Source organism: Pogoniulus pusillus, chromosome 4, assembly GCF_015220805.1.
Source record: "Pogoniulus pusillus isolate bPogPus1 chromosome 4, bPogPus1.pri, whole genome shotgun sequence".
In the NCBI taxonomy this organism is placed as follows: domain Eukaryota; kingdom Metazoa; phylum Chordata; class Aves; order Piciformes; family Lybiidae; genus Pogoniulus; species Pogoniulus pusillus.
Window position 1 is genome coordinate 4,660,124 of NC_087267.1, and position 7,793 is coordinate 4,667,916.

A 7,793-nucleotide genomic window follows, 5' to 3' on the forward strand; every position below is an offset into this window, starting at 1 on the left:
TTTTAAAGAAAAATTGAACCTTGAAAAGAGGAAGATTCAATAAGAGAAAGGCAATGATAAGGGGGGTTTGTGTGGCTTGGAGGGGTTTAAAGTCAATCACATTTTCTTGAAAGTCATGACTGTTACTTGGAGTTGCATTGAACTGAATCTCATCATGTAAGAAAAGCCATAGATTCTAATGGATTTGCTCTCAAATTAGGGTGCTTATTCAATGACAAACAAGCAGGAAGAATTTGATCTTGTGATAAATACAAACAAAACTTTATTGTGAAAGACAGATGAAACAAGATAGCATCTTTCCACTAGCTACCTACCTAACGTCTCAGGCACTGATCTTCCTAGGCATGTCATTGAAGGAAAGTTTGGAAAGAGCATCTTGGCACTCATACACTCATTCTGAGGAGACAGGAAAATAATTCACACCCTGAACCACAACCAGCAGTTGTGTCCTTCTTGCATCATCCATGGCCAGTTAGTGCTCATTCTTGGAAACAAGAGACCCTGACTGTGAAAATTGGAAATTTTAAATTGAAGTTGAGTGTTTGATTTCTTTTTTCAGGCTTTTTTGGAGAGAGGCCAACCTTCCAGTGCTGTGGTATCCTGCATAACACATACTCAACTCCCTTGAGTATGGTGGTGCAGCCTGCAGAAGGTAAGCAAAGCCAATGTGCTCCTCTCTGGAAAAGCACCCTTCTGCTTTCAGATATTCCTTTTCTGCTCCCTCTTGCTGTGTCAGGCACCCAAAGTGGAAGTGCATAAATCATATGCTTAAATTGGGGTCATTGCCTTTGCATTAAAAAGGGGATTGGGATGCCTTCTGTACGCAAATGTTATCCTTTATATTGCAGTATTTGAGAGGACTTGTGAATGGAAAAGAGCTTTAGGTTGTTACTCTGTGTGAACTGCCATCACACAGTGACACAGATGGGCTTTCTCCCATCTGCTTTATTCTTCTCCCAAGCAGTAAAACACCATGATTTTATTGCCTGTGACTTCTGCCTGTCCTTTCACCTGGGAATTTCTGCCTGTATCTTCTTTCCTTCTTATCTAAAACATTTTTTTTACCATAACAACCAAGAATTTTAGCTCTCCAGAGCTGGTTTGGTAGCCCTGCTTTGGATACCTTGCAGTTTGTGGGATACCACTTGCCTGAGATATGTTTGAAATAAGACTAGGATGAGGTTGAATATAGAAGAAATCAAATAAGGTGAAATATTGTAGGATATTTAAAGGGGAATAAATCTAATAGCACCTAGGTAAGTAGAATTGCAACAAGTCAGCAGCATAACTAGAGAAACACACAATGGAGCACAAAGGGGCTGCATTACTCTATCAATTGGTAATGCATCACCTTATATGAATATTTAAGCATAGGTAATAATGTGGTAGATAGAATTAAAACAAAAAATCACTGTAGTAAAGCTAAAATATTGGAATAGAGTTAAAATAAGCAAGTTACAGGTAAAAAAAAAAATATGAGGAACAAAGAATGAGTGTAGTGTTTCATAAGTCAATGTTGATTTTACTGGCTCCATCTTAACTCTGCTCCAAAATGAAAGGGAAGGGAAGGGAAGGGAAGGGAAGGGAAGGGAAGGGAAGGGAAGGGAAGGGAAGGGAAGGGAAGGGAAGGGAAGGGAAGGGAAGGGAAGGGAAGGGAAGGGAAGGGAAGGGGTAAGAAAAGAGATATTTGCATATCTAGACATGAATGTAATTTAACAAAACAGGTTGAAGCATGAATTTAATTACAGCAGAAGGGCAAGTAAAGTGATTGTAATGCTATTATGGAAATGTGACTGTGATAAACTTTTCCACATCACATTCTGTTGCTAATTCAGTTTCTACACACAAACCCAAAATGCTAGGCTTAGTTCTGTCACTACAGATACGAGAAAACAGTACATAGGAAGATGCATTTTGTAGCTGTTTCAGTAGTTGAATATAGAAAAGCCATTTTCCTTTCTGATGAATATTATATTCACAATAAAATAAACAAACCCACAATTTCATAGCCCATCTTTGTGTTCAGGAATGATAAATATTGCATTAAAAAAATTTAAGCATCCCCAGTAAAACTGTACATGAAAATCCATGCTGAAAACGTAAGAGGGATAAACCTGAAGAAAATGTTAGTGCCATTTAGTAAATCTATGGGAAAAGAAAATTTTCTCCCTCTGTGACTTCTGTGCTCCTCATCATTATTGCAGGAATATTACAGCACCCACACTTCACAGCCAGAATTGTGTTACTAATTAAAATGTTAATAACTTCTTTAAATGAGTCTACACATTTGCTCTTCAATTCTGTGCACTATATGAACTAAATTCCCTGTCTCTGCCAATCTTGGATTTTTGTTACAGAGTGGTGAAAGTTCTGGAAAATGTCTGTGCTGCAGTGATCTAATTAGTATTAGAACAGGCAGTTTAGGGATCTGGTTGAGATTACATAAAATATGGTAAGAACATGGATTTTTTGCTACAAGGTAACAATGTAAAGCTCATTTTACTTTAGGTTTTTGTTTTGCTTGGTTTTTTTTTTAAGTTTCAAAGTTGGAGGTAATAGTCAACAGATGCATGTACAAAACTGTGCAAGCTCTGCTGGGAAAGCAAGAGCTGTTTGTCAGTGTTGCCTGCTCATTTTTACCCACTGGTGGTATGTAAGGTAAGTGTGAAAAGAAAGGACTGCAGACTTCTAGGTACACATGGGAAGCAGGTGATATTGCTAAGCCCTTTCCCTGAGATAACCTATCTGATGGTATAGTAGTCATATCACTATGTCTATCACAGAAACCCATCCACTGCCTTCATGTTAGAGAGATTGCACAAACAACACCATTACAAAGCTGTTGTTGACCACCTGACTTGCCAATTTCCTTTGTCAGCTTTTGATTTGTTTTCAACAGGATTTACAACTGGCTAAATAAAACCTCTGATTCTTTGGCAAAGGTGCATGTACTGTACTGTTCATGGATAAGTTTCTGTAATGAAAAGATGTACATACTTTTGATGCCAATATAAAGCTTCTGACACTACTGTGTAGGAGTATCGTGTCAAATATAGTGCATAATCTAATTTTCAAGGAGAAATAAATTTTATATATTTCATTAGGACTTGAACTTCTTGGTATCACAGCCTAAGTCACAGAGTTGGAAATCCAGTTGGAAAGTAATAAATGGCCAAGTTCTGCATCAGAAGAAGCTGTTTTGACAAAACAAAGCATTGGGGACTTGATTTTTGTTTGACAACTGGTGACAGAACCACTCTGGGGAAGTAAACATGACTGAAATGATATATTGCAAGTAATTTTCAGCAATGCCCTGGCACTGACAAAACATAGTAATCAGTGGCCCACAGGTCTGTTGTATGCAACTCTTAAAGCACCTGCCTGTGAGACTGTGCTCATTCCTCAGGAGACTAAGCCACCACAAAGACTGCCATCTCTTCCAGCTGTTTGGAGGTTGAAGGCTGTGGCTGGACATATAGTGTCCAGGGTCCTTAGAACTCATGGTAGCCTCACCTCACCAAACCACCCAACAGCTGGCTCTCAGAGGAACCCCATGGACACATCCACACATGGAGGTGACTTCATTTAGTGGTTTGTTAAAAGCCTTCGTGCTGCTGGTGGTGGAGTATTTCTGTCATTTACTATGCATACACCATCCTGACTGGCCAAAGTGACCTTTTAGGAAAATAAATATTGGGGGTCCTTGTCCTTTGTCAGTGCTGGATCTAAGAGAAAACAGGAAGATAGCAATACAAGAAAATAATTTGCCCAACGACCACATCAAACAACCCATTATTTTTTGTAGTTCTTTCAAAAGGAGAGTGCTGGGGTTTGAACAGGATTGAGCAGAACTGAATAGTCTGAGAAAACAAGGGGAGTAGGCAGAGTAAGACTTAGGTCATTCTGATAAGGTGGCACAGCTGCAGAAAAGTGGCCTTAGGAGGCTAGCAGAGAAGCTGAGAAAGTTCTGAGCTGTGCAAAGAGGGCAGGCTGGTTAGCCCTGGGAACAAGCAAATGTTGTGGCTAGCTGCGCAAAGGGGATTTAAGAGGGGTAGTTGGTCAGGTCTGTCTCTGTGTGTGTGGACAGCCCATACTCTGCTTTGTAAGCCTATCAGAAGTACACACCCCTGGCTTCAATAAACGGGTTGACCACCTATGTACCATATTGGTATGAGCCTGTGTCTTTCCCGCTCCCGCGCAGCCTAAGTGAGGCCAACTCGACAGCATAGCACTGGTGACATCACTTATCCCTACCTGTAAAATGAAGAGGACCACTGCTGTGTACTTCTGTCTCTAACTGCCAGTGTCTTTGTGTCTTTCTGTTCTAGCTCCTTTTTAGTTTACAGTTCTCCATCCTCACATCTGTCATCATAGATGCTGTCTCCCAAGCCTTACTCGAGCTTTGTCCTCCAACAACTACTGATCTAGCGACCCTGATAAAGAAATCTATTCCTGCTACTTTCCCTTAAACCAAAGAACAAGGAGTTGGTCACTGTTACTCTTAATCTTCAGGAGACTGTTTCAGAGCAAAGAGACTGATAATACAAGAATGTGACTTCTCTCACTGGTTTACAGAAATGCCCAAAATGTTAAAACCTATGTTCTTTGTATCTTTACATGTTGCCCCAAAAGAGCATGGTGAATATTTGGCATTTTGATATCTACTGCTCTGTTGCAGAGAATAGGAAAAAAACTGCTGGCAGAAATATTCCTTGTGAGCACTATCAGAAAACATCAGAATTTTGCATAGGTACAACAGGTTAGTTTTCTTCTGCAACAGGATGTCTCCCATTTATCTTTCAGAATATGTTATTTATGAGACTTCTGGAATTACATTGCCAGAAATGTTTCTTTTTCACTATCTTATCTCAAATTTCTCTTACAGCTTTTCAGTGAAAATGTCCTCACCTGTCTTTTTTTATTGTAGCTCAATTATATGAGAACTTCTGATTTTTTTCTGGAAGAGTTTTAACAGTTTTAAATATTTTTACAACATAGAAGTCATTCTTCTGGCTAAAACAGGAATATATTTCTGTGTGGGGAAAAAAACCCACAACAAATAAATTCGTCTGAACAACTAGAAAATACCAAGCAGGGAAGGACACTGTCACTTACATATGAAAAAGCATGCCAGTGTTTTGATTCTTGCAGCCACATTTCTCTTTAGTTACACCAAGCTGCTGTATACTCATCCCCTTAGCATGTGCACTGCTCAGTCAGTTACATATTTCCAGTGAAATCTGGGTTTGCTTTTTTCCCCCCTTTTTTTATTCTTCTCAGTACCAAAGAAACTCAAATCAACTTAAGCTAGCACTTAGGGGAAAAAAAAAGACTCTTAAAATATATACCTTATCTTGCAGATAGTGTAAAGGAAGTTAAATAAGTAGAAGTGAACTGGATCTCAGTTTTTCTTCAAAGTAGAATTTTGAAAGCATCATTTAAATATTCAAAATTAAATACCTAAGGAATTTGTTAATCAGGACTAATATGTGTGTATAAAATGAATCAGTTAAATGTGCACTTCATCATTCCACCCTGCTTAAAGGAGAGCTGCACCAAGAGACAAAGATCTCAGAAGAAGGGAAATTGATGGATTTAATATAAATAAAGTGAAAATAGATTCAACACTCTTTAACTTACGTGAGGGATGAACATTAGTCATGGCTGTTTCAGGATTCACTTTAATACATATTTGATGAGATTTGAAAGAACTCAGACTTAGAAATTCTCTTTCATTTAGGCTTTTCTAAATACCAAAGTGGAATCAACTCTGGATTTAAAGGAATATTAGCTCTCTCCTCACATATTCTGTCTAGTCTTGTGAGAGCTGCCCATTGTACCCAAATACAACAGTTTCTTTAGCAGTGCTGAATCTTAGACACTAAAGACAGCCTCTACTCAATGGGGGTTACTACGAGGGGAAAAAGAAATTTTCAATGCGTCAGAGAAGGGACAATCTAATCCTCTTTACTGGTACATCTGCTCTGGCAGTTTTGCTCTACAAATCAAAAGGCATTTCATTAATTAAAGTTCCTTTTTCTTTAATTTTTATTCAGCTCAAGAAATGTGACCACTATTCAGAATAAAAACTTTCAGCCCACTTTATCCACCACCAGAAATGTATGCACTTTGTCTGGTTTCCGCTTTTTTCTCTTTCTTTTTCTTTCTCCTTTCTTTCCTTCTCTCTCTTGCTCCCTCTCTCTTTCTTTCTCTTTTTATGGAGAACCTTCTCCTTTGGCAAAGTGCAGCACATTCAGAGAGCCTTACAAAACAAAGCTTTCAGTTCTTGGTCAGCAACAAACTCATCTTTGTTCATGCAGTTCTATTAAGGAAAGAAGGCCAATTTTATGCAGGTTTCTATGGTCTGTAGCACAAAGGCATCTATCTGCATGCAAGCTATCTGGCAGGCACACAGCAGACTGTGAGATCATCTATTTTAGCGATCACCAGATGCAATGAGAAACTGTATAAAATTATAAACTACTTTATGTAGTGCTTTTAATTTTCCAAACAGGCTGCACTGCAGATTTATGCATTGTTTTGTGGACAGATAACAAATGCAGCTAACGGGGAGCCTTCACATCTACATCTCAGGATCTGTTCTGCATTTTCCTCTGTGAGGCTAGGTCTGTTTTCATTGGATACTAATGTCATCTATCTTAAGCAGGAAGTGATGCTCGACTGCTTTATCCCTGGGGTTTTAACTGTTGTCTAAGGAATTCTGGCCCTTTATTTGATGGACTTTTACTGTGCTTTTGCTACCATCCACTATTATTCCACAGCGGGTGGCCAGCTATTTAATGCTTGCCAGTTGCATCGTACACTGCCCATAAAGCCCATGTACTGTAAATTCACAGCATGAGAAAAATAAGAATATTTCAGAATTTCTCCTGATAGAATAGGGATATGTTTTTAGAAAGGAATATGAATGGAAGGGCTTTTATATCTAAAAAAAATTAATCAGTATATTATTCATCTAACCCAGTAGAGCACTACAGCGTAACATAGGGCAAATCCAGCTCTTACCTATTTGTCTCTTGGCCTATCTCAGGCAGGATGCATAACCTGATCTAAAATATAGTGAAAAGACCCCCTTCCAATCCAGCTAGGTTTGAACTGGACCTGAGGTGAAGATGGAAGTATATAATGAAGGAGCTGGGCTGCATTTTATTCAGTTCATTGTGTTTCCTTCTGTATTAATATGGGGGGGGGGGGGGGGGGGGGGGGAAAGTGAGTGCCAGGGTAGAGAAAGAGTCAACTAAAAGGTGTTTTCCTGCAAGACAGTGTTCCTGTTATGCACAGTCTCTACCTTAGGAATAGGTAAGCATGATACCAACTAGAAAAAGTAGTAGAAAATTGTACTATGTCAACCCTTCCACAAGAAACACCTTGAGCCTGTTTTCAGCGTGCAGTGACTGCCAGGAAGCCTATGCCTTGTTGAAGGATAATGTCAGGATTGCCACACCACGTAGTTGAGTTACCACTTCCCTAAATCACACTTTCCCTGTGTCAGGAGCATTATCCTGAATTTATGAATGCAATTCTAAAGTGTCAAACCACTGGATTTAGAATTTGTTTTCTGAAAATATAGTTCCCCAGAATATGCCAGGTCTTCCATGAAAGCATAATTCATATAATTTCAGAATATTTTGTCTCATTTTAAACTAAAATTACCTAAAAAGCATAAAAGAGGGTGGAAGAAAACAGGGTGGTACTCATGCTTTATAAGGTCTGTTAGATATATTTAACTGATGAGTAAAAACAACAGAAGATGCTCCCTTTTGAGCCCACTT

General features: G+C 38.9%; 1 long non-coding RNA gene across 1 annotated transcript; it reads left to right on the forward strand.

The window, feature by feature from the left end:
• Positions 1-566: 566 nt before the first annotated feature.
• On the forward strand, positions 567-4,165 carry LOC135175065 (uncharacterized). Its single transcript, XR_010302197.1, has 2 exons — positions 567-652; positions 3,105-4,165. It is a non-coding gene; the product is annotated as an uncharacterized LOC135175065 (long non-coding RNA).
• Positions 4,166-7,793: the final 3,628 nt, after the last annotated feature.